Genomic DNA, 24,640 nt, shown 5'->3' with positions numbered 1-24,640 from the left:
GCACGGCAGCCGACGCGCGTGTCCGCTCGTGGGCGTGCGCGCGCTCTACCTTTCCCCCTCTCTCTCGCCCCCCTCCCCCTCCCCCTCCCCCTCTCTTTTTCCCCTTCACTCTCCCCTTCCCTTTCTTTCCTCCCCCCATCTCTCTCCACCTCCCTCTCTCTCTTACCTCTCTCTCTTCCCCTCTCTCTTTCCCCTTCACTCTCCCCTTCCCTTTCTTCCCCCCCTCTCTCCACCCTCTCTCTCTCTTACCTCTCTCTCTTTCCCCTTCACTCTCCCCTTCCCTTTCTTTCCTCCCCCCTCTCTCTCCACCTCCCTCTCTCTCTTACCTCTCTCTCTTTCCCCTTCACTCTCCCCTTCCCTTTCTTTCCTCCCCCTCTCTCTCCACCTCCCTCTCTCTTACCTCTCTCTCTTTCCCCTTCACTCTCCCCTTCCCTTTCTTTCCTCCCCCCTCCCTCTCTTCCCCTATCCCCCTCTCTCCCCTCCCTCCCACTCTCTTCACTCTCCCCCCACCTCCACCATCTCCCCACTCTCTCCCCCTCTTTCCCCCATCCCCCTCTCTCCCCCACCTCTCATTCCCCACCCCCTCTCCCACACTTCCTCCCCTTTCTACCCTCCCACCTCCTCTGTCTCTCTCACTGTATTTTTTAAAGTTTTGTCACAATGTAAACCTGTGTGGTGCAAGTACTGTGCCGAACCGTGGAGAGGAGAGACCTGCAGCGCAGGTAGGTAGAAGTCCTTGTGAACCACCGCAGGTCCTGACATTGAATCATGGTATCAACACACACACACACACACACACACACACAATGTGCTGCAGTAACTCAGCAGATCTTCCAGAGATGTTGCCTGACCCGCTGAGTTACTCCAACACTTTGTGCCTATCTGCAGATCCATGTTTATCCATTGAATCTTGGCATCATGTTCAGTACAGACATTGCGGGCTGAAGGGCCTGTTACTGTTTAATGTAGACACAAGGAACTGCAGATGCAGGAATCTTGTGTAGAACACGATTTAATCTGACTGAAGATGGGTCCTGACCAGAAACATTGCCTACCCATGTTCTCCAGAGAAGCTTCCTGACCCGTTGAATTACTCCAGCACTTTCTGTACTGTTCTATGTTCTATGAATAACATGCCCTTGTTAGAGGGGTGAAAGGGGGCTGGAGGGAAGGGTGTGGAGTTAATATTGCAACTAGATTGTTTAGTTTAGTTTAGAGATACAGCGTGGAAACAGGCCCTTCGCCCACCAAGTCCATGCCAAACAGTGATCACCCGTACACTATTTCTCTGTTACACACTAGTGACAATTTACAGAAGCTAATTAACCTACACGTCTTTGGAATATGGGAGGAAACCGGAGCACCAGGGAAAACCCATATGGTCACAGAGAGAACATACAAACTCCATAGAGATAGCACCCGAGGTCAAGATTGAAACCGGGTCTCTGGCATTGAAAGACAGCAGCTCTACCGCTGCGCCAATGTATCACCCCAAATAGATCGATCTGAATATCTGAGTCTCCTGCACTTCGGAGTAGAGAATTCCAAGGTTCTATTTCCCTCCAATTCAAGATATTGCTCCACAATTCAGCCTAAAATGACAGTTTACTTATTCTGACAATGATCTCTGGTTTCTGAAGAATGTTCCAGAACACAATCGTCGCCAATCTATTCCTTCCACAGACGCTACCTGACTCGCTGAGTTACTGTGTAGGAAGGAACTGTAGGTTTATACCAAAGATAGACACAAAATGCTGGAGTGACTCAGCGGGTCAGAGAGCATCTCTGGAGAAAAAGAATAGGTGATGTTTTGGGTCAGTACCCTTCTTCAGACTTTAGTCTGAAGATGAATTCTGACCCATAAAGTCACCTACTCTTTTTCACCTGAGATATTGCCTGACCCACTGAGTTACTCCAGCAATTTGTGTCTATCTGCTGAGTTGCTCCAGCACTTTGTGTTTTGCTCAGGATTTCAGTATCTGCAGTTCCTTGTGTCTCCAGTAAGAATTCTGTAAAGAGTAGGAAGGAATTGCAGATGCTGGTTTTCACCAAAGATAGTCACAAAATGCTGGCGTGCCTGTCCCGCTGTTACTCCAGCATTTTGTGTCTATCTAAGAATTCTGCAAACGTCAATGGGATTGTCCCTCATCCAACTGCAGAATATACCCAATTTCTCATCATATGGCAAATCTACCATCTCTGGAAGTAATCCTTGGCAAAACTGTACACTATTCTCCGGGTCTGTCCCATCAAGGCACTGAATACAGCCAAACCCCATGTTACAGCAATTTGGGGAAAAGGGAGATTCATCCTTACGAAATTCATAAATCACTCCCAAGAAATCTGAGACACGGAATAAATGTTCCTTCTCATGGAATTTACAGTTCACATTTCTTGATACATACACAAACAATGTGTCTTTGCGTTGGGAAAAATACCCATTGCAATGGAGGCCTGATGTTGCAAGTAATTCATATTAATGTAAATCCTTTTTGTTCTGTAACACTTTGTTAAAACAGCTTTGAAAAAACAAACACTCATTACAGCAGTGAGAAAAATGTCTGGCCATTTTGTGTTGGGTGCACATTAACCACTTCATGCTACCTTAGCAAGACCACCATCATAATCAGGAACAGGTCTCACCTCTTCTCTCCTCTCCCATCAGGTCAGATGTACAAAAGTGTGAAAACGCACACCTCCAGATTCAGGGACAGTTTCTTCCAAGCTGCTATCAGGCAACTGAACCATCCTATCACCAACTAGAGAACAGTCCTGACCTTCCTCATTGAAGACCCTTGGACTATCTTTAATTGGACTTTACCGGGCTTTATCGTGAACTAAACATTATTCCCTTTATCGTGTATCTGTACACGGTGGATGGCTTGATTGTAATCATGTAACAAAAAAGCTTTTCACTGTACCTCAGTACACGTGACCGTAAACTAAACTAATCTACATTCAATGTGTATTTGTCCAGGAAAACGTAAACTAAATTAACGTACATTTTAACTACGTATTACAAAAGCCTACCTATTTATTATTATTCATATTTATCATAAAATGTTGGTGTATATGTCCATAATATATGAATGTTTGTAAAAATCTTTCCATGTCTTTGCCTACAATGTCCAGGAAAAGCTCAACTGAATTAACTTGAACTTTAACTAAATATTAGAAAGCCTATCTCTTTATTCTTATTCACAATAATCAAAACATTCTTGGGGATTTGTGTCTGCACTAGAAGACAATGACTTATGGGTTTACTGTATTCACAAGTGTTTATGCTTAAACATTGCTGACACAATCCTTTGTACATAGTTTCACAGGTCACATGTATCCTTGTTGGACTGGTCTTGTATACCTCCTAGTGGCTGTTTGGAATGTGGCATAAGCAATTGGGATCGGCTGACCTAACGTGTCCTGAAGAGGATACCAGAATATATTGTGGGGATTAAAATAAGGCATAAAGACAATGATGATTCAATGACTTTGGACAAAGGACAATGACTTTGGACTTTGAATAATGGAGCCAATAATGGCGGCACCAGCATGCGCAGTATGCAAAGCGTATTTCACTGTTGTTACATTTGGTGACAATAAAGCTGTTGAATGGTTCAATGTTTTTTTTTATTGTTACGTGTACCTAGGTACAGTGAAAAACATTTTTGGCATACACATCAGTGCAATTGTTGCCATACATAAAGACAATCCCCAATTAAGTACCCCATTCATGGAAACAACCCACTGTGCCACATGCAATAGTCACCAAATTTCCGTGCCCTTTTACAGTCCAAGCTGCAGCTGGCCATAAAGGCCTGTTGCAGCCATCACCTCATTCAGATCGCCAGCGAGCCATGATTTCTCTTGTCTCCGGGCTTTCAGCCTTCATGCCTCAGAAAGCGCCTCCTGCAGCCGACCTTGCATGCGCAGAAGGCTAGACCACCCCCCCCCCCGCTGACTCTCTCATCCTTCGTTCGGGAGCGAGCAAGAGACGAGCCTTGGACCCATTGTCACCATGACTGCACAAGTTCAATTATCTCAGCTTTAGTGTTTAAGTCTTGGTCTTAACTTCTAATCAAGACAAACCATTTTGCTGTGTGAATTGATTGAAAGATACACAACATGGAAACGGGAGTTTCAGCCCACCGAGTCACCATCACCCATCGATCACTTGTTCACAATAGTTGTGCGTTATCCCAATTTTGTACCCACTCCCTACATACTAGGGGCAATTTACAGAGGTCAATTAATCTACAAACCCGCACATCTTTGGGATGTGGGAGGAAACCAGTGCACCTGGAGAGCAGGTGGGGTCAGGATTGAACCCGTGTGTCTGGTACTGTCAGGCAGCAGCTCTACCAGCTGGGCCTCTGCACCACTGGGCCACTGCACCATAATAATAGTCTTAAAGGACAAGTTGCTATCGAAATTGTCCTGATTTAAGAACAAAACACAAAGTGCTGGAGGATCTCAGCTGCTCAGGCACATCTGGATGCAATAGACAGGCGACATTTTAGGTCGGGACCCTTCTTAAAATTGATGAGTGGTCCTGATCCAAAATGTTGTCTATCCATTCCCTCTACAGATGTTGCCTGACCTGCTGGGTTTCTCCAGCACTTTGTGTTTTGCTCAAGATTCCACCATCTGCAGTTCCTTTGTGTCTCTGATTTTAAGAACACCTGGTTTCCAAAAGTCACAGGGAGAAGGTGCAAACTCCATGCAGACAGCACGAGGTCAGGATTGAACTTGGGTCTCTGGCACTGTAAAGCAACAACTCTACCGCTGCGCCAATGTGTCGTCCCGGCGCGCCTGCTCCAACGATAGAATCCAACATTATGACTAAGAAATGACCAGTGATCTTCCACCACCATTCTTTGACCAGCAAATTAGCATTTGAGCAAGAATCCAGACTTTCTTAAAGTAGTTTTCTGCAGCTCAATGTGGAACTGCTGGCATTCCTCACAAAACTGTTACTTTGCTACAAAATAGGCACAAAATAGTAAAACATGAATGTCAGCAGGAAAGAGAACAATTTAATTTATATCTTGTGATTCACAGGACATCCAAAGTTCTTCGCAGTTAAGGGCCTGTCCCACATAGGTGACTTTTTAGGCGAGTGCAGGAGACTCTGCGCTCGCTTCATGATCGCCACCTGGTCGCCACATGTTCGCTGGTGGTCTCTGGTGAGTCTCCTTCATAGTTGCGAGGAGTTCCCGCATTCTGGGAACTAGTTGCGGCCTCAGAATGGTCGCCGCAAATTTTTCAACATGAAAGAAAATCGATAATCCTGTAGTTGTAGTGGGGTCGCCATGTAGTTATGGGTAGTCGTAGGTAGTTTTAGTTAATCGCCTTTGCTGACCGGGCATTTTCGTTGGTTCATTGGGGGGAAAAAACGTAAGCACAAGTTTTCAGAACCAAGGGTAACCAAGGGTAATGTTAAATGTCCTCCAAGCTTCACAGTTGTGTATCTCTGTCTTATTAAAACTTGTCTGGCTTCTTAAAAGTGTCTCCACTCCTTCTCCCTCCCCTTTCCCCCTCCCCCTTCTCCCCTTCTCCATCCCGTCTCCCCCCTTTTCCCCTCCCCACCCTCTTTTAAAGGACTTACCGTACACTGTGCTAGCCATCCTATCCTTCCTGTTCATCGTGGTGTGTGTCTGTATCACCTTGGCTTTGTGAATTTCAGACAGTGCTCCCTCATGTTCCCTGGCCCCAGCGTTTGCAATGTGTGCGCGCGTGTGTGTGTGTGTGTTCCACTCTGACTTTTGAACCAAACACAGTCGGACCTAATAATGAAATTCTTACTTGCAGCAGCACAACAGATATATAAACATGTGTTCAAGAAGGAACTGCAGATGCTGGAAGATCGAAGGTACACAAAAATGCAGGAGAAACTCAGCAGGTGCAGCAGCATCTATGGAGCGAAGGAAATAGGCGACGTTTCGGGCAGAAACCCTTCTTCAGACTGATAGGGGGTGGGGGGGGGCGGAAAGGAAGGAAAAAGGGAGGAGGAGGAGCCCGAGGGCGGGGGGATGGGAGGAGACAGCTCGAGGGTTAAGGAAGGGGAGGAGACAGCAAGGGCTAGCAAAACTGGGAGAATTCAACGTTCATGCCATCGGGACGCAAACAACCCAGGCGGAATATGAGGTGCTGTTCCTCCAATTTCCAGTGTTGCTCACTCTGGCAATGGAGGAGACGCAGGACAGAGAGGTTGGATTGGGAATGGGAGGGGGAGTTGGAGTGCTGAGCCACCGGGAGTTCAGGTAGGTTATTGCGGACTATAAACATAAACATGGTATTCTGTAAAGCTCATAGTAAACAAAAAAAATGTTCTGTATATATTGAGCCAGAAACCAAACCATGGGAATTTCCAAACAATTGGACGGTAGTGTTAGTGTGTGGGGATCCCTGGTCGGTATGGAATCGGTGGGCCGAAGGACCTGTTTCCACGCTGTATGTCTCAACTAAACTAAACTGGGAAAACAGAATTCACCAAAGCATTTGAAAGGTCTTCTCTTTTAACCCAACGTGTGTCAATTTTAACAAGGTAATGAAACTGATTTTTCTCCAACAGATGGTTGGATTAAGTCATAATTTCACTCAGTGCAAAAGCAAACTTGCCTTCCTGCCAAGACTCTGCAGATGCATTCCATCTCGTCACCCATTATGGCCTTAGTCTCCAAGGAGATAGCAAAGGATCAATAATCACAATTGCTGCAAAATAGTGTAGATAATTGTGTTTTTCATGTTTGTTGCATAAGGACAATTTCAGCAGCTCCTGTTTTCAGTCGATGGTTGACCCACGACCTGGAATACATTCTGCACTCCGTCTTCTTTTCAATTACCGGGATAACAGGTGAATTTATTCACTGAGATATCACTCTGTTCCCTACCTCGTTGCCGCAACACAAATTGCCTTCTTATAAACTCTACATTGAGCATAAAACATACATAGAACATAGAGAAGTACAGGACACAGGGCGGCACTGCGGCACAGCAGTAGAGTTGCTGCCTAACAGGTTCAATCCTGACTACTGGTGTTGGCTGGACAGAGTTTGTATGTTCCCCCTGTGACCGCATGAGTTTTCTCCGGGTGCTCCGGTTTCCTCCCACGCTCCGAAGACGTGCAGGTTTGTAGGTTTACTAGCTTCAGTAAAAATGGTCCCGAGTGTGTTGGATAGAACTAGTGTATGGGTGATCGCCGGTTAGTGCGGACTCAGTGGGCCGAAGGGCCTGTTTCCAAGCTGTCTCTTTAAACTAAACTGAAAGATAGGATTAACAGGGCAGCACCGATTATATGATAGAAATCCAGCTGAACACTGGGGGATGTCAAGCTAGTGGATCTTTCAGAGTAATTTTCCAAGTGGCAGAGCACATCAGTAAGTGAAACCCCAGCTGACCTGAACAACCTTGACAACTCAAACCCAGGAAGTCTCTGGGAGATCTGACTGACAACATCCCTTAAAATGACCATTGGAGGCAGATTAACTCAGCCGACTGTGAGAAGTAGCAAATCTATCATCATCTAACTATATTACAGCCTGTGATATACCTTGTAAGTATTGATCACCAGTTAGAAACAAGGAACTGCAGGAGCTGGTTTACATTAAAAAAAAGTCCCAAGGAGCTAGCATTACTCAGCGGGCCAGGCAGCGACAATGGAGAACCAGGATAGGTGACGTGACAGGTCGGGTTTCTCCTTCCTCTGAACTACAATCAGCTTTCAGGGAGCGCCGGCAGAGGGCGCTGTGAACAAAGAGGGATCCGGTGGCGGGGTGGGGATAGAGGGGGTCAAAATCGAAGAGGGACCAACATGACTCTCACGAGTACTTTTGTCACATTGTTGGCACTGGAAATGTGGCGACTCTTTGTGTACTATTTGTATTGTATGCAAAAACAAAGAATTTCACTGTACCTAGGTACATGTGACAATAGAGGCTCCAAACGTGGGAGCCTGCGGACTTAACATCGTGGAGCTCGAGGTTCCTTGGTTAGGGATCGACTTCAGGAACTCCAAATGCAGGAGCTTCGACTGCCCCGACGCGGGACCTTCGATCACCGGCTGTGGGAGCTCAAGTTCAAGTTCAAGTGAGTTTATTGTCATGTGTCCCTGTATAGGACAATGAAATTCTTGCTTTGCTTCAGCACACAGAACATAGTAGGCATATTACTACAAAGATAAGTGTGTCCATATACCATAATATAAATATATACACACATGAATAAATAAACTGATAAAGTGCACATAACAGAAAATGGGTTCTTAATAATCAGAGTTTTGTCCGAGCCAGGTTTAATAGCCTGATGGCTGTGGGGAAGTAGCTATTCCTGAACCTGGTTGTTGCAGTCTTCTACCTGAAGATAGCAGGGAGATGAGTGTGTGGCCAGGATGGTGTGGGTCTTTGATGATACTGCCAGCCTTTTTGAGGCAGCGACTGCGATAAATCCCCTCGATGGAAGGAAGGTCAGAGCCGATGATGGACTGGGCAGTGTTTACTGCTTTTTGTAGTCTTTTCCTCTCCAGGACGCTCAAGTTGCCGAACCAAGCCACGATGCAACCGGTCAGCATGCTCTCTACTGTGCACCTGTAGAAGTTAGAGAGAGTCTTCCTTGACAAACCGACTCTCCGTAATCTTCTCAGGAAGTAGAGGCACTGATGAGCTTTCTTGATAATTGCATTAGTGTTCTCGGACCAGGAAAGATCTTCAGAGATGTGCACGCCCAGGAATTTGAAGCTCTTGACCCTTTCAACCATCGACCCATTGATATAAATGGGGCTGTGGGTCCCCCTCCTATTCCTTCCAAAGTCCACAATCAGTTCCTTGGTTTTGCTGGTGTTGAGGGCCAGGTTATTGCGCTGGCACCATATGGACAGTTGCTCGATCTCTCTTCTATACTCTGACTCATCCCCATCAGTGATACGTCCCACAACAGAGCTTCTATCGCCCCGACTGCGGATGGTTCGACTGCTCAGACCACAGGAGAAAAGGAGGGAAGAAGTGCGCTGTGGTGGATGTTTATGTTAATTTTTATGTAGTTGTGTGTCTTGTTGCTTTTTTGGTATGACTGTATGGCATATCCAATTCCTTGTATGTTTTTACATACTAGCCTAATAAATTAATTACAATTACAATAAATTACAATTAATTACAATTGAATCAGTCTGGAGAAGGGTCCCGACCCAAAACCTCACCTATCCATGTTCTCCAGAGATGCTGCGTGATCCGTTACTCCAACATTTTGTGCCTTTTGTTGATCACCATAAACCTGGCCTTCATTTCCCTTAGCCAACACCTTTACTTCTTCAATAAGGCATTGATCTTTCCTTGTCATTCAAAGGTATCTATTGGGGGAGGGTAGATAAGTTAAAGGAGCTATTCATAAATACTGCCATTAAAATCCCTTTCTCTTTTACATTTTTGGATGTAGTCTGTGGGAGATCGTGCATCTCTATTTTTATGTGAAGTATTTCCCATCCATCAGCAATGTATCCCCCACTCTCCACTTGGTCTCCGTTCCTCCCAGTGTGGATGGTGTTCTGTGTTAAACTACAAGGAAGGAGTGATCAGAATGATTGTTCAGGGTAGATAAATCATTTTAGTCTCCTACTATGATTTACGGTTCAGATATTTAATATATCTCAAAACAAGGTTGTGCATAAAAAAGACTTACTCTCAAATAAGATACAGTTGCGCAGCAGTAGAGTTACTGCCTCACAGTGCCAGTGACTCGAGTTCGATCCTGAATATGGGTGCTGCCTGTATGGAATTTGTACATTCTCCCTGTGATCCACATGGGTTTTCTCTGGGTTTCCTCACACATCCTAATGTGGATAGAATGGATGTGGAGAGGATGTTTTTATAGAGAGTCTAGAACTAAAGGTCATAGAATTAAAAGACGTTCTTTTAGGAAGGAGATGAGGAGAAATTTCTTTAGTCAGAGGGTGGTGAATCTGTGGAATACTTTGCCACAGAAGGTTGTGGAGTCGAAGTCAGTGGATATTTTTGAAGCAGAGATAGATTCTTGATTAGTGCGGTGTCAGAGGTTATGAGGAGAAGGCAGGGGATTGGGGTTAGGTGGGAGAGATAGATCAGCCATGATTGAATGGTGTAGACTTGATGGGCCGAATGGCCTAATTCTACTCCTATGACTTATGACCTTATGTAACGATAGATACCATTACAACATTTTCAAGGCATTTGGACAGGTACTTGAATATGAAAGGTTACCAAGTAAATTGGCCTAATACAGGCAAATGGGATGAGGCACCTTGGTCGGCATGGGTCAAGTCTGTTTCTATGCTGTACATTTCTATAATTCTATGATTAAAATGTTATTGCTGAACATAGTGAGTTCTTTAATAATAGAAGCACCACTTCTGCAACTAGTAAAGACATTTTAGGAGGAACAACTCCCCTTAATTGTTGCAGTGAACCAACTTTTTCTTGGCATTGGTTTATTATGGAATGTTTATTATAGAGTGTGGAAACAGGCCCTTCAGCCCACCGAGTCCACGCCGACCAGCGATCACCCCGTACACTAGCACTATCCTATACACTGGGGACAATATACAATTTTTACCAAAGCCAATTAACTTACAAACCTGAATGTCTTTGGAGTGTGGGAAGAAACCAGAGCAGCCAGAGAAAACCCATGTGGTCACAGGGAGAAAGTCAGTATAGACAGTATCTGTGGTCAGGATCAAAGCCGGGTTTCTGGTGCAGTAAGACATCGATTTTACCACTGTGCCATCGTGCCGCCACATGTTTTGTATAACATCTTTAACATACAAATCTATTTGAGGCCAGCTTTTGACCTTTACAAATTTTATTCATGTTCTGAATATACATGTCTGCAACATAATGCTTTCTGAGATCAATCAAATTGCCACTGACCAAAGTTCAAATAGTGATACCTGAAAAAAGTGCTGGATTGTAGTCCAATGAATATAGTTTTATATTAATTGATTTATATGAATATATTGATCTATATTCATTGATCCCTACAGATCAGGAAGCATCTCTGGAGGATATAGATGAACGGCATTTCGGGTTGAGTCCCTTCTTCAGACTAGAATAGCAACCAAAAGAGCCATCACCTTTGCTGCCTTGGAGGCAAATAACTTTCATCAACACACATTTACAAATGTATATATTACTGCATAAATTATAAACGAATACAGGTCCACCACCAATTTTCCAGAAACTGATAATCCAGCACCTCCTTTAATCCGGACAAAATTACAAGAGCGCATTTATGATCTCCAGGATTCCCCCCGAAAATGTAGCACCTAGGCTGGATGAAGCCACCATCTCGACCACCTTGGGTGTGCAACTTTTGAGAGAGACAGAGGCAGACAGAGAGAGAGAGTGATGCAGTGTGTCTGAGAGACAAAGAGAGAGAGAGAGAGAGAGAGAGAGAGAGAGAGAGAGAGAGAGAGAGAGAGAGAGAGAGAGAGAGAGAGAGAGGAGAGAGAGACGAGAGAGAGAGAGAGACAGACAGACAGAAAGAGAGATAAGAGAGAGAGCTATGTAATCACTGCTGCATTATATATGAATGATTCAGACATGATAATAATGAGAATGACCAGAAGCTCAAAGCACTGGCAGTCTGTGCTCATGGCCCTTCAGGCAAAGAAATGCTAATATGTGCAGGAATTTAAATGTGACAATTTTTCAAGAGACACATGAAAGAACTATGTATAATGCAGATATCCACTTATCTATATATTGAATGTGGTTATGTACGATGAGGGAGCCGTCTCCACTGAACCACACTCCTGACCCAAGTACCACAAAGAACTATTGAAAATTTTGCAACAATTACAATTTATATAGTACAATTAACATGTTGAATTGTCATAAGGCACTTTCCAGCTTTCTTTTCTCCCTACAATCAAATGGAAGATGGGTCCCGACCTGAAACCATGTTCTCCAGAGATGCTGCCTGACCCGCTGAGTTACTCCAGCATTTTGTGTCTATTATTTTCGGTGTAAACCAGCATCTGCAGCTCCTTCTTACACGTGTTTCATTGTCATATGAACAATGAAATTCTTACTCCCCGCCCCCACACCTCTACAATTAGTCTGAAGAAGGGTCTCGACCTGAGACCTCACCTATCCACAGTGGTGGACTGGGTCTAAAAACATTGGTTGCCAGGAGACAAAGGGGGCCCACTTGCCATCGGGCAAGCTGACACCCTGGCCAGTCCGCCACTGCCTATCCATGTTCTCCAGAGGTGCTGCCTGACCTGCTGAGTTTACTTTGTGTCCTTTTGACCAAAGATCCTACAACGAGCTACAGGATCTTTGCTTTTGACAACCTCTAGCAACTAGTTGCGGCGGCGTCTTCTGGGCAGCGGGGGGCGCTGCGGGTGGAGGTCCGGGTGCCGAGGGGCGACATCGCATGTGGCGGCGACCGGCAGATGTGCGGAGATTGAACGGTGAGGTGAGAGTTTCACACGCGGTGTGTGAGAGGCGGGGGGGCCGGGGACTGGGGGGCCGGGGACTGGGGGGCCGGGGACTGGGGGGCCGGGGACTGGGGGGCCGGGGACTGGGGGCCGGGGACTGGGGGCCGGGGGACTGGGGGCCGGGGGACTGGGGGCCGGGGGACTGGGGGCCGGGGGACTGGGGGCCGGGGGACTGGGGGCCGGGGGACTGGGGGCCGGGGGGCCGGTGCTCCTTTGTCAGCAGCAGCCGGGGCCGCCGTCCTGTCGGGACAGGGACAGGGACAGGGTCGGCGGCAACAGCCATTATTTAGCATGTGGTCCGGGGACAGGAGATGTGGGGGCTGGAGATGGGGTGGAGGCAGGGGAGACGGGGCTGGAGTTTGGGAGACAGGGGGATGGGGGGCTGAAGTTGGGAGACAGGGGGTTTGGAGATGGGGAGACAAGGGGGCTGGAGATGAATAGACAGGGGGACGTGGGGACTGGAGACAGGGGACTTGGTGGCTGGGGATAGGGGCAGGAATAGGGACTATAGAGCTGGGGACCAAAGATCGTAGATGACCTACTACGGCTTTTTCGCCGAGTGAACCATCTTGCTCTAGTATCTTTGCTGGGGACCGTGCACTGGGGTGGGGACTTGGGGGTGGGGGCAGGAGATGGGGCGGGGACAGGGACTGGGGCACATAAAGATCTTTTTTTTTTAATGTTTAGGTTATCCGGTTATTTTTGTGACTGCAAGCTAAAGATACAAAAGACTATGTTACAATGCACAATAGAGTATCATTACACCACTCTCAATGGTAGCGATTGCTTTGTCAATTTCATTGGTCGCACATGGTGTAACTGACAGCCTGTGTTTTTAAGAATCAATGATGTCTGGTTACTATGCGGAGGTTACATGCAAACCGTTTTTTTTTCCTAGACAAATTCTTATCAAGGCAGCTTTTTTTTCTGCCTTCTATAGTAACTTTCAAGGGTTCTCTTTTTCCCAATTGAAATTGCATTCTAACTAATTTAGCCCATATAGAGTCATACAGCGTGGAAGCAGGCCCTTCGGCTCACGCCGACCAACATACACTTGTCCCACCTGCCTGTATTTGGCCCATATCTCTCCTATCACTGTATCTAAAATCTTTCTTAAATGATCTCAACTATCTTCTGGCAGCTCATTACATATACCTATTGCCATCTACAAAAAAAGATTGCCCCTCAGTTTCCTGTTTAATCTTTTTCCGTCAAAGTTAAAAATGCGAATAGTTTTCCGTAATTCATCAATTGAGTTATATTTGATTTGCATTATGGAAACATATGCTTCAGCTGAACTACCTATACATTTAAATAACTGAATTAGCAGCCTGACTGGACCAGAATGGCTTTTGGAGAATTTAAGCTCAAGACATTAAGTAAATCTGGAAGCTGCTTGAAAATTTCATCCAACAACAGTGGAAAGAGAAATAATGGGAAAGATCCAATCAGAAATGGAAAGGTAGAAAGCAACTGAATTAGAAGGTAGAAAGCAAGTTAGTTTTAGGACATGGGAAAGACGAAAGTAAGTCTTTGTCGGCCATTTTTAGTTGAATAAGTGGATGTTGTTCGTTTCTAGAAGCCATTGTCAATCCAGTATTGAGAAAACGTGGCTAACGGCGACACAGCGGTAGAGTTGCTGCTTTACAGCGCCAGAGACCCTGGTTCGATCCTGACTACAGGTGCTGTCTGTACGTAGTTTCTATGTTTTCCCCATCGGGGTTCTCCTGTATCCTCCCACACTCCAAAGATAATTGGCTAATTGTAGGATAATTGGCTTTGGTAAAATTGTAAGTTGTCCCTAGGATAGATCTAGTGTACGGGATGATCGCTGGTCGGCACGGGTTCGGTTGGCCAAAGGGCCTGTTTCCCTGCTGTACCTCTAAACTTAAAGTCTAACATAAAGTCCTGTTAGTTACTTAACTTGTGAACTGGTGTCTAAATTTGAGTTGCTACAGCTTATTTGTCAGCTTATTTGACAGAGTGACAAACTGGAGCCAAGAGTTTAGAATCGTTATTAGAAGTGAAGTGGAAAACCCAGCACAAAGCTGTCGGGAGAGTCTGAGGATTTTAATTGGATGTCTCCTGAAAGTTGACAAATGGGTTCAACAAGGTTAAGAAATTGAATTCATGGGTATCTCTGAACAGAACAAATACTGGACATGGAAGTAGTGGCTATCTTCAGTGCATATTTGTAAAGAAGTGTTATCGACACACTGTGACTTTACTTCTTTATTACATTCATACTGTGGCATTACAGAGAGCACTAGCTGTACGTGGTCTGTCACGGAAACTAGAGAGCGATATGTGGGTGGGGAGGTTGTAATTATACTTGTGATATGGGGAGTGGTTAGTAGTGATGAGGTAACTATATTAAGGGTCACATGCATATGTCATCTACATCCTTCCCCTTGGAAACGAAAGACAAACAAAGTAGTGACAGGGCGACCACGTCTCATGCGCTGACAATCAAATGAGTAGAAATGGTTAAGCAAAATCGCCATAGCGGACAGGCGGCTTGACAACACGTCCCGACCGGGTTCGCATCTCGCCATCTCCCCTCCCTGCAGGAACAAGTGGAGGCAGTACGGCGACAGGTGCAGACGGCTGCACTGGAACAGGTGAGCCGGGCGGGGACGGAGAAGACAAGGGCAGAAGGGCATGAGGGGATGCGGGACTCGCAGAGGACTGCGCGCGGGCAGGTGAGGGAGGGTGAACCGGAGGAGGAGCGGACGGATAGAGCTGTGAGGGTAGAGACCGTGGCATGCGAGGAGCGATGGGCCGAGCATCGCCTGGAGGCTGAAATTTCAGCGGGGGAGCAAAAGGATCTGCTGGTGGTGGTCGCGGCTCGTTGACAAGCCGCAGATGTTGGCGGGACCGGCGGTAGATGGTTCCTGCATGGTCGACGAGATAGGACCGAGGCGACCCAGCAGTGGCGACTACGGTAGCGAGCCGGGAGTGACCGGTGGGGGTCTGCATGCGGACAACTTGACCGGGGAAAAGGCGCGGCAGGAGGCGGCAGGACTTGTCATGGGAGCGTTTCTGAACATCGCGCTTAAGGGCAATGCGCTCCTGAACAGCAGCGGGCTTGAGGACAGAGGGGACGAGTGAGCGCTGGGCCACCGGGATCGGTGGTCTGGTAGTGCGAGACATGAGCCGCTGAGCAGGGGAGCCCATGGCAGGGTCACGGGATATGTTGCGAAGGTTGAGGAGGGCTAGAAAGAAATCAGAGTTAGACAAACGACATTGTTCCAGTAAGTTCTTTGCACTGCGAACGGCGCGCTCGGCCAGACCGTTGCTTTGCGGGTACTCAGGGCTGCTGGTGTAGTGGCGGAAGTTCCAGCTGGTTGCGAAAGCCCGAAACTCGGAGCTCGTGAATTGGCTGCCGTTGTCCGACTGCAGGCTGGCCGGGGTGCCAAAGGTAGAGAAATGGCGGCGCAGCTTTTCGACAACGGCCGAAGAGGTGAGGGAATGCAGCTGGTCAACCTCGAACCAGTTGGAGTAGGAGTCGACTAGTACCAGGAAGTGTTTGCCTCGCCACTCGAAAATGTCAGTGGCAACCGCCATCCAGGGCAGTTCGGGTGTAGCCTGCTGCAGAAGCGGCTGTCGTTGCTGGTGGGGGGCGAGGCTGTTGCAGGTGGAACATGAAGAGACCCTCTCCCGGATGTATTGAGCCATACCAGGCCAGTAGAACTGGCTCTGGGCGTGAGACAAGGTGGCTTCGGCCCCAGGATGACCGTTATGAGCGGCCTGAAAATAGTGGTCGTGCAGAGCAGCAGGCACTACTACCTTGTGTCCTTTCACAATCACGCCGTCGTGGAGTACGAGCTCATCACGGACCAGGAAGTAGGGCACGGCGCCAGCCGGCAGAGCGGAACGACGGTCGGGCCAGCCCTGCTGGATGATGGCAGCAAGCTGTTGCAGGGCAGGATCATCGGCAGTGTGCTTGACCAGGGACTTCATCTGCTGTGAAGGGACAATATTGACATTGAGCACCATCAGGTCAGACATTTCATAGGGGTGGCGATCGGTGGATGTTAGCGGGGCGCGGGATAGCGTGTCGGCCACGAACATGTCTTTGCCTTTCCGGAAAACGACTTTGAAAGTGAAACGCTGGAGCTGCAGCATCATGCGCTGCAGGCGGGATGAGGCAACATGGATCGACTTATTGAGGATGGTGACAAGCGGCTGGTGATCTGTTTCGATGGTGAATGTGTTGCAGAGTATATAGTCCTCAAATTTTGAGTAGGCAAACACCACGGCCAGTAGCTCCTTCTCGATCTGTGCGTAGTGCTGTTCGGCAGGGGTCATGGTACGGGACGCATAGGAGACTGGCAGCTGCAGGCCGTCATGGAGCTGCAGGCAAGCGGCACCGAGCCCGAACTGAGAGGCGTCGCAGGTGATAATAATGGGACGTTGCAGGTCAAAAAATTTAAGTGTGGGGGTACTGATCAGCTTGGACTTAAGGATGTCGAAAGCTTTTTGGTGTTGAGGGAACCAAGCCCAGGCCGTGTCCTTCTTTATCAAATCCCTCAGGGGTGCACTCAGCTCGCTGAGGTCGGGGATGAACTTCCCCAGGTAGTTTACCATGCCCAGGAAACGTTGCAGGCTGGGCACATCAGTGGGTGATGACATCTCGGAGATGGCAGCCGTTTTCTGTGGGTCGGGTTTCAGCCCCGAGGCTGTGAATACATGTCCAACATATGTGACCTCGGGGACGCGGAATCGGCATTTCTTGGGGTTGAGTTTCAAGTTGATCTTCCGGGCCCGGTCTAGGACTTGGCGGAGGTTGAAATCGTGCTCAGCGGCATCCTTACCGTAGACCAGGATGTCGTCAACGATGATGGCAGACGGTAGACCGGCAAACAGTTGCTCCATTGTCCGTTGGAACACCTCGCTGGCAGAGTTGATTCCGAATGGCATTCGGAGGAACTTAAATCTGCCGAAGGGGGTGCTGAAAGTTGTCAGGTTGGAGGAATGCTCGTCAAGCGGTATCTGCCAGAAGGAGCTCTTGGCATCGAGGACAGAAAAGATTGTGGCCGGACTAACCTGTGCAGCGACGTCCTCTACTGTTCTCATGGGGTAGTGCGGGCGTTTGATGGCAAGGTTTAGGTCTTTGGGGTTGATGCAAATGCGTATTTCGCTTTTGTCCTTTTTCGCGGCAACAACCATGGTGGAGACCCACTTGGTGGGTTCGCTGACCGCCTTTAGGATGCCCATTTTTACCATGCTGTGCAGCGTCGATTCTACTTTGTCCCTCATGGCGAAGGAGACACGGTGTGGCGCACGGACCACTGGCACGACCTTGCGGTCGACGACAATCTTGTAGTTGTAGGGCAGCTTGCCCAGCTCGTCATCAAAGCGGTCAGGATATTCAGCCAACGGGTCCATTAGGGCTTGCACCTTGTGGATGTCACGGTGGAAAGAGACCAGGCCCAGGTCCTGGCATGCTTGGTTGCCCAACAGGGTAATGCAGTTGGAATCGAGAAGATAGAAAGTGAGGGGCCGAGAGGTGTCCAGTATCTTGCAGCGCAGAGTTGCCTTTCCCACAGGAACAAGCACCCCTCCCCCGTATGCATGCAAAGTGGAGTGATCAGAAGTAACTTGCTCATTAGTCCTAATCTTTTCGAAGAGGCCTGTTGACATAACATTCGCAACAGCTCCGGTATCTAACTTAGCGGTGAAGGTCGAGTTATTCACAGTTACATGAACTGAAGGGTCTGTTATCACTGCAGGTGCATCCAACACAGAAAAAATGCTGGTCTCCCCCTGAGAGGACCCAGATTCAGATACAGGGAAATCGTCGAGATGGTACTGGGAACCGAGCTCGCTATCAGTTTGCTCCAAGTTGTTTAACATACGCCTTGGAGCAGCAGGTGGCTTCCCACGGGAACGGCAGGCAGCAGAAAAATGGTTGAGTTTCTTGCAGTAATTGCACGTTTTGCCCAAAGCAGGGCATACATTGTACTGATGAGTGGCAAAGTTACAATTGGGGCACCTTTGCTGGGAACGTCCCCCGGGAGCAGTGCCGGACCTCGGGGGTCGTGGCGGGGTAGGGTTCTGTCGAGGGCGGGTAACGCTGGCAAAGTTAATGTCCTGATCAGCCGGTGACACTGCCGTAGTGACGGCTTCGGCTAAACGGCAGGCATGCATAGCCTCGTTGAAAGACAGGTCGGGCTTGCGCAAAAGTTCAGTCCTTAGCTTTTCATCGCGGAGACCGTAAACCAGAAGGTCCCTGGTCAGCTCCTCGGGGGTCAGCGTCTCAAGGCGGCACCGTCTGGCCAGGTGTAGCAGCGCAGCAACATAGTTCTCAGCAGATTCACCAGGGCGCTGACGCCGCCCGAACAGTTTGAAACGTTCTAAAATACAATTAGTTGGAATGTCGCAAATCGCGGTAAACTTAGCCAATAAACATACCGGGTCCCGAACAGATTCACCCACATCGTAGACGAAGAAGTCTGACCGTGCCAGGGCATCGGGACCAGCCAGGTTAAGGAGTAGAGAAGCTTGGACGGCTGGAGTAGCGGCAGGATGAGCGATTGTGACATAGTGGTCGAAGTCACGTTTAAAGACATCCCATCGATGGGCAATGTCTGCATCGAAAACGAGCACATCGTGTTTGCGGCAAGAATTGGCCATAACGAGGAAACAAGGAGGGGGTAACAGAAAACTGGGGCAAAATTAAATAAAAACCGATAAACATGAGGCGCAAGGGGTAAGAGTTTTGACACCATGTAAAGAAGTGTTATCGACACACTGTGACTTTACTTCTTTATTACATTCATACTGTGGCATTACAGAGAGCACTAGCTGTACGTGGTCTGTCACGGAAACTAGAGAGCGATATGTGGGTGGGGAGGTTGTAATTATACTTGTGATATGGGGAGTGGTTAGTAGTGATGAGGTAACTATATTAAGGGTCACATGCATATGTCATCTACAATTTTCTAGTTGCAAGAACAAACATCAAAACTGAGGGCTACACAGTTGTGCCGCTGATAGAGCTGCTGTCCTATAGTGTCAGAGACCCGGGTCCAATCCTTTGTTTTCCGTTGCTTTGCCATCTAAGGTTACAATAATATTGCTTACCAGCAAATCTATATTGGGGATATACAAATAGAAGTCATCAGTTGGTAAATAAGTCTTCAGTAAGTGTGTGCAGAGAGTGTGCCCAATTAACATGAACTCTGTTGATTCATTAATTTAAATTTGTCAACATAATTAAGCTGTCTGCACACAAGGCAGTTAATTGTGAAAATAGCAACTGTTTGCACGGAAATAGGCCCTTTAACCCTCTGTCTCATGCCAACCACTGCCCTTTTGTAGTAATCTACAGGGCGGCACAACTGACCCAGGTTTGGTCCTGATCCTGGGTGTTGTCTGCGGAGTTTGCACGTTCTCCCTACGACGGCTTGGGTTTCCCCCGTGCTCCGGTTTGTCTCCTATATCCGAAAAACGTGAAGGCCATTTCCCCCAGTGTGTAGAGAGCGGGATAGTTGGATAACGTAGAACTAGTGTGGTTAGGACCCTTCTTCAGACTGACAAACACCTGTGATTGCTGTGGATGCCATGCTGTATCTCAAGAGTGTTGCATTGTCACATGTCCAAAACAGAACAATGAAATTCTTACTTGCAGCAGCACAATAGAATATTTAAACATAGTACTCTGTACGCACGCATCTGTTCCTTCATTCCTTTCAAGGAATAATATGGAGGAACATATTTAATGCCTGTTCCTCCATTCTTTTCCAAGGCATGTGGCAGATATTAATATAGTTATACTTGACATAGCTGTGAATAATCTGTAAATGGCCAGAGTGGACAGGGCTAGCAATTGGGCAGGAAATTATGATATTTTAGAAGATGTGTCTCGGATACCTAGTATACCTGTCTACCCTGAGCAAATGAGTGGAGTTCAACAAAAAATATCTCAATGGGAAAACAGATTTCAGTTTGTGGGGGAGAGTTATGGCAAAAGGAATCAATGCAAAAAAAAGCTCTGGGCTCAGGAATCACTCGAGAGATGCATCCAGATATAAAAAGAAACAAATAAAGTAAATGAACCTATCTATAGATTGTTTTTTTTTTACAGTAGTTTGATAGGGGAGCTGCATATTCTTTCCAGAAAGAAGAAAGGATGTAGGATACAGTTATATCCATTTCGAGTTATACTTGTTTAGATTTTAGTTTGAAGATACAACGAGGAAACAGGCCCTTCTGCCCACTGAGTCCACGCCGACCAGCTATCACCGCATACGTTAGCACTATCTTGCATACATGGGACAATTTACAATTTTCACCAAAGCCAATTAACCTAGAAACCTGTATGTCTTTGGAATGTGGGAGGAAACCAGAGCACCCGGAGAAAACCCACACGGTCACAGGGAGAACATGCAAACTCCATACAGACTGCACCCGTAGTCAGGATCGAACCTGGGTCTCTGGCACAGTATGGCATCAACTCTACCGCTGCGCCACTGTGTTGCTAACATAAACAATAGATATCTGGTGACGATGTAAAAGCAGATCACATTTGTAGGGTGAAATTATTGCACATAATAAGTAGAGATATTTAAAAGTACCACAAGTACCACAAAATTGCAGCACTGTCCTTGGAAGCAATGAATGTAGAATAAATAACATTAAATAGTTATTGAAACATCCCCGATAAGTTAATGGCATTAATTAAGAATTAAGCCATTCGGCCCATCAAGTTTACTCCACCATTCAATCATGGCTGATCTAACTTTCTCTCTCAACCCCATTCTCCTGCCTTCTCCCCATAACCCCTGACACCTTTACTAATTAAGAATCTGTCAATCTTGGTTGACAATCTACAGACAAATCTGTACGTTTTTAACAAATTCCGTTCAGTTTAGTATTTGAACAATAATTGGAAATGTTTACAAATACGTAAGCATTGTAAAATAATGCTGTAACATAATGACACAACTTGATAAATTGACCTGATTCTTCCATCCATTCAGACCTATCAAATGGGTTAAGAAAAATTCTATTAAAGGACAACATTTTTCATCAGATTAAATGTGTTTTCCGGCAAAGTACTTCACAGTAGATTTGTTGCTTGCCATTGGAATAGATGAGTGCTCGAAAGATGCATTGTTGCTGTCATCTCACATCAAACCGAGCCTGTACTTGCTCACAAGGAACTGCGAGCACTGGTTTACAAAAAAAAGACACAACGTGCTGGAGTAACTCAGTGGGTCAAGCCACATCTCTGGAGAACATGGAAGAATCAAATACACAGGACAAGATGTTAAGAAGTCCCTTGTGCCAATAGGTGGGGAGCATTTCACGACATTCGCCGATGTCCGCCAGCATCCTCCAGTCACGGGCCCTGCATAGGTTTTCTTCTTCTGATCTGGTGGAAGGATGTTTAGATGTTTTCTGTCCTTCTCGGACAAAGGTTGTTGCTTGCTCTCGGAGGCAAGGAGTTGGTCGCACACCGCCTGTTCTCAAGGGCTGATGCCAGGCTTTTTAGTACCTGATTATGCCGCCACGTATATCTCCCTTGCGTGAGGCTGGTCTTGCAGCCTACCATGATGTGTTTGAGGGTCGCTGGAGTTGGGCAGAGGGCACAGGTTGGATCCACTGTGGAGGTTCTTTTGTGATGGAAGCACGTCATATGTCGCTCTGATGATGAAGCTGATCTTGCTTGCTGCCATTTCCCATAGTTCTTTCCAGCTGATCTTCCTCCGCTCCACACCTTCCCACTGCATCCATTGCCCCTGTTTGGCAAGAGAGACCGCCTTTGCACTTCTTGCGGCCTCCTCCTGTCGCCGCACCTCCCCGACCACCAATGTCCTCCGCTCTGATGTTGTGGCCTTTCTCCAAGTTGGTTTACTTGTCGTAAGGCCAAAGCCTCCTCTTCCCTGCTGGACTTGCCCCACGATGTCTTTGTGCTTCAGGGCTGATGAAGCTTGCTGTACTGCATCAGATGGTGTCCACTTCCGGCCAGTTACTAGGGGCGGCGCAACAGCACTGATGGTCTTGTCTCTAGAGTCCCTCAGTGTCATCTGGAGTCTTACTTTAGAACACTTGTATTCCTCTGTTAGACTAGTGAGAGGTAGTTCCAGAACCCCTTTGCCATATAGGCCGATGTTAGTTAGACATCGTGGGACCCCGAGCCATTTCTTCGCGTATGAAGTTATGGTTCGCTCCATCTTCTCCACAGTTATTGGGGCTTCATAAACGGTCAGTGGCCACATTGTCCGAGGAAGGAGTCCAAACTGTAGGCACCAGAGCTTCAGTTTCCCAGGCAGTAGGGTCTGATTGATGTTCTCCAGGCCGTTGACAATTTCTTGCCTTAGTTGTTGCACCTGCTCTTTGTCCTTGAGACTTGCGTTGTACCATCTGCCCAGGCTTTTAACTAGCTGCTCAGACACTGTTGGTATTGGGTCGTCACCGATGCAGAACCTTGTGTCTCTAAGCACCCCCTTGACTATGGAGATGCTTCGAGATTTACTTGGTTTGATTTTCATTCGGGCCCACTTGATGTTCTCCTGCAGCTTTCCAAGTAGCCGCATGGTGCATGCTGCAGTAGTGGTTAGTGTTGTCATGTCGTCCATGTATGCCCTGATGGGTGGCAGACGGAGCCCAGCCCTGGTTCGTTCACCGCCCACCACCCATTTTAAGGCCCTGATGATGACTTCCATGGCCATTGTAAAGGCCAAGGGTGAGACTGTGCAGCCTGCCATAATGCCTACTTCCAAGCGCTGCCGTGTTGTACTGAAGTCAGCTGTTGTGAAGCACAGCTGAAGGTCTTGGAAATAGTTCTTGACCAGTGTGGTGATGAGTTCTGGTACATGGAAAAAGGCAAAAGAGTCCCAAAGGAGTTCATGGGGAACTGAACCAAATGCATTGGCCAGATCGAGGAAGATCACATGTAGGTCTCTCTTGTCCTTCTTAGCTGCTTGGATCTGGTGCCAGATCATGCTTATATGCTTCCTGCTTTCTGTACTGATGTATCAATGTACTTGTTTGTTACCAGATAGGTGGACAGCCTTTGTGATAGAATGCTGAAAAACGTTGAGGAGACATATTGGCCGGAATTGGCTGATGTCTGACGCATCCTTTTCTTTAGGTATTAGCACGCCGCCGGCCCTTCGCCACGCCTTAGCTATTGTTTGCTTCTTCCACACCACCCTCATGAGCTTCCATAGAAAGCATAACACATCCGGTGCGTTCTTGTAGAGCTTGTATAGCACTCCGTTTGGCCCTGGAGCTGATGCTGCTCTTGCTCGCTGGACAGTGTTCTCTACTTCTTTCCATCTCGGAGGGCTGGTGTCCAGGTTGAATTCAGGTGGTTGAATAGGCGGGATGTCATGTGGGATGACTAACTGCTCATGCCTTTTCGTGTCTTGGGCCTTTTCCAGGTGTTCCTCCAATTCCCATTTTGATGTTTTCAAAGTTCCACTTTTTTCCTTTGCGAAGAGGTCTTTGATGAACTTGAAAGGGTCTTTGTAGAACCGTGTTCTTGTGTGTTCTTTCTTTTTGCGAAGTTTCCTCAAGTTCTCTGCTTTTCGCAAGGTTGCCAATCGGCTCTTGATGTCCTCTTGGAGAAGCATGAGACCTTCTCTGCGTCAGTTGCTTTTTTCCATTGCTTTTTCAACTCTCCTCTGATTAGCCTCTCAATCTCCTGCTGCCTCCTGGACTTGATTGGTGTTGGTAATTTCTTTCCACCTCTCCCTTTACTCACCCCAAACCGTTCTTCTCCATAGCTGTAGATTGTGTTGCCCATCCTTTCAAGCTTTTCCACTGCTGTGCCCACTTGTTGCTCCAAGATATGTATACGGTCACTGTTGACCGTCTCCCACTCTTTCTTTTCAACAGCTTTGGGCCATTTCACTCCAGGTTTGTGCCCTTTGATCTTTCCCTCCAATGGAGGTCTTTGTAGTTGTTGCGTGGGCTCCTCCACCGGCATTTCTGTGCTTATATCACCCTCTTCAGTGACATGGGTGCTGATGCTCTGCGAACCTTTGGTTTGAGTCCCGTCGCTGTGCTTCACTCGACTGATATGACTGGTTGCTTCGTATGCTTCGTAAGAAGTACTGGTCAATGCGAGGCCCATGTCTCTGCTCTCTCAAGCACTTTTTCTTCCCTTGGTGGATCTTCAAGCCCTTCACTGATGTTAGAAAAGAGACATTTTGGGTC

The 24,640-nt window shown here is 47.2% G+C and overlaps 1 protein-coding gene and 1 long non-coding RNA gene across 4 annotated transcripts in view; both read left to right on the top strand.

Annotated features, from left to right (window-relative positions):
* The first annotated feature begins 667 nt into the window (after window positions 1–667).
* On the top strand, window positions 668–3,614 carry LOC116975746. Its single transcript, XR_004412743.1, has 2 exons — window positions 668–722; window positions 3,319–3,614. It is a non-coding gene; the product is annotated as an uncharacterized LOC116975746 (long non-coding RNA).
* Window positions 3,615–12,364: 8,750 nt separating this feature from the next.
* The window catches only part of heatr1 (HEAT repeat containing 1), a 95,281-nt gene continuing 83,005 nt past the window's right edge, over window positions 12,365–24,640 (top strand). For 2 of the 3 annotated variants that reach the window (XM_033025457.1, XM_033025456.1), the window contains exon 1: window positions 12,373–12,444. The gene's annotated coding sequence lies outside the window, so the exon portion shown is untranslated. Of the gene's footprint in view, window positions 12,445–24,640 lie in introns of all 3 variants that reach the window. The other variant, XM_033025455.1, reaches the window with a different exon arrangement.

The sequence above is a fragment of the Amblyraja radiata genome, chromosome 8 (assembly GCF_010909765.2).
Source record: "Amblyraja radiata isolate CabotCenter1 chromosome 8, sAmbRad1.1.pri, whole genome shotgun sequence".
Lineage (NCBI taxonomy): Eukaryota > Metazoa > Chordata > Chondrichthyes > Rajiformes > Rajidae > Amblyraja > Amblyraja radiata.
The sequence above is the reverse complement of the archived record's forward strand: the minus strand, read 5'-3'. Positions and strand labels throughout refer to the sequence as shown.